Raw genomic sequence first — 3,141 nt, 5'->3', positions numbered from 1 at the left:
ATTAAGCATAGTTTATTCACACCTGTACATAAATGAGTTTCCTATGGACACATATGTTATACACACACACATTATATATATAAATATATATTTATATATATATATATATATATAGTGTGTCTGTATATGTGCATGGATAGAACATTAGAATAATGTTTTGATTGTAATAGTCCTATTGTATAATAGCCGATTATTCTGTACATTAGTCATATATACAATGTTTTTATGCTTTTGAGCGCAGAATTCATGCGAGCGCAGCTGGAGGAGACTATGTACAACCCTGTCTGAAATCCAGGAACTCTGACAAGTGATATATTATTAACATATGGCCAGAGTTTGGGCATAGTTTATAGAATTAGTGCTTTTTTAATTTTTTTTTAAAATTGTCTGCATTTTTCAGCGAATTAGTAAAGTATCAGCGTTTGCGCTGGATGAGAATAAGGAACTTTTGCAGAGCTGGCCCCCTAGAGCTCCCCATATCCTGCTAATTATAGGGGTTGGGGGTGTGGTTGAGATAAAAGGGCAGGGATAGCCCCACCCCTTTGTTCACATGTAAAGGGGCAGGGAGTGGGCGGATCCCAGGTGGAGAATAGACGGATCCCAGGTGGGAGAGTAGGCGGATCCCAGGTGGGAGAGTGGGCGGATCCCAGGTGGAGAGTGGGCTAAACACCCCCCCAGAGATAAATACAGCCACCCCGAGGCCTGGCAAGCTCCGAGGGTTAGCAGGCATGCGTCTGTGTTTTTCTATGGGCTCTTAACTTTAGGACAAGCGAATAATTTGATTTCACATTGGGATGGACCACAGAACATCACAAAAAAAATCCAGTGGTGGTTATGCATAAAAAGCTTTCAAAAGGTCTTCATCACGTCGGCATTGCGCTTTTTTGGTTGCCCCATTTTAAATGCTAACCTTTTCTACACAACCACCATTGTTGCGTTGTTTATGTTGTACAACATATTAATAGCTCTAGAAAGTATCAGTGCAATAAAGCGTCTTCTTGGGTTTGTTGTATGCATATTGTTAATTTTGTATAAGAAAAAAATCTCAACAATTTTAAGAAAACCTATTTTTGCAATACATTTTCTTTAGAGATTTTTTTTTCTTTTTTTCTGGAAGGAAATCAAAAAGATTGGCTGTTTTACTAGCATATGGATCAATAGAGATTAATAGATAATGACTAATTGTGTTTTTTGGTTTTTTTTTTTAAATATCACAAATTTGATGTCACATTAAAATCGATAGAATAGGACTGTCCTGTAGCCCCAGATTGTAAATTTGAAGCACGCCTGCATATTCACATATTTTAAATACTGCAGGGGATATATTTACAAACATCAATTCAGATACTTTAAATACCTCGTTTTTACCCTTTTTACATTTACCCATATCTGCATTCTTCATTGTTTAGGAGAAAAATACTTGCATATCTCAAAATTTAGGTAAAATTTTTATTTGATGTCTCCGTGACTCTATCCCAATGTGTGTTCTAGCGCAACATTTCTTTGTAGTGTTGTCCCATTTGTTGAAGTTCGCCCTCTTTCGCTATCTTTCGCTATCTTTCGCTATCTTTCGCTATCTTTCTCAGGCGTCTGAGCCCAGGGGTAGAAAATCCTGCACTTATATTATTATTATAAGCAGAATCTAAAATCATGTATATATATCTCCCGCGAACATATTCCCGTGTTAGTAAAGTACGCAGAAGTGCGTTAGAGTCCTTGCCATTTCACGCAGTAGTATCAGTAGGCAAGTGCTACGGCGTATACACATTCGGTGTATGTCGTGTGGGTCTGTGGCTAGCGGCACACAATCAGTTTTAAGTTAAATGTCACAGTTTTCTTATTAGGTAACCGGTGAGAAAACTGATTCTCTGGTTATACAACTTCAAATTAACCAGCGTCTGGGGACCACTCAATGCGCCAATGCCCAAAGACCACAGTATATGGGTGTAATATATATATATATACATACATATAAATACACATACATATATATATATATACACATACATATATATATATACACACATATATACATATACATACATATATATATATATACACATTTATATATATATGTTTTTTTACTACACATATAATAATCTTTTTACACATTCTCTAAAATTAAACTACTTCTAAAACTGTTTAGTCTTAAACCAAAATGCATTTGTAAATATTTTTAAGCTTTTTCTTTTGCGTTAAGAAACTACGATGTGATCAAAATACCTATTTCATGCAAAATCTATATCCAAACAATGTACAAAAATGTATACATTTCAGGAGAGGACAAGCCGTAACGTGGGGTATAGAGCCGGTGGCAAGCGCTGTACATCCATCCAAAGTACAGACACGTGCCTAATCTGCTTTGCATTGCTGTTTGCATAAAATAACTCGGAATTCTATTATCATTAAAGCTAATAGATTTACAAGGAGAGTTCCACTGCGGTTCTGTACATTATTCGGTTCGGGGGATAACGGAGCGCCATATAGTCCTTTGCTAAAAATAGAATTTTTTTTTTTTTTACAGGTTTAGGTTTGGTGTTTACAAGCGTAATTCACAATATACAAGTATATTTCCAAGGTCGCATTAGCCTCTGTTATCCTTGGATGACATCATTAGCATAAATTAACAGGAAAGCCAAAATGACTTCAAGACCCGTTGAGGTTGGTGGCCCCAGTTTTCAGCCGTCTTGACGAGCAGATTCGGAGAGTTGAATGCGTTATTAAAATATACAATATCTTACAAACGGGCTCATAGTTAAAATAGAACTAGATTTGTCTGCTGGCTTGAAAAAAAAATGACATCAGCGGAACATCACAGAATGGGTCAAGGTTGGTTCAGAGATTTGGCCACATCCAAGCGCACGACCAAAGTATTCTTCTTCATGCATGTTACCAGGCGGTGGCTCACACATTCGGTCAACGGGACAACCAGCAGACCTCTGTGCGTGATAAGTGTGATATATCCCACCTCTTGAATCCATGGGGTCGTTCTATGGACATTGCGACGCCAATGCGTTAGTTTATATATAAAAAGAGACACTATTTACACCAGGTCAGTATTTTGCTTCCCGTAGCTACCTAGATAAGGTTTTACACGACTGATCCATCCTAATCAGTTTGTCAGGGTAATGCGGGTTGGGA

This window comes from Spea bombifrons, chromosome 1 (genome assembly GCF_027358695.1).
Source record: "Spea bombifrons isolate aSpeBom1 chromosome 1, aSpeBom1.2.pri, whole genome shotgun sequence".
Taxonomy (NCBI): domain Eukaryota; kingdom Metazoa; phylum Chordata; class Amphibia; order Anura; family Pelobatidae; genus Spea; species Spea bombifrons.
This window is presented reverse-complemented; position numbering follows the sequence as displayed.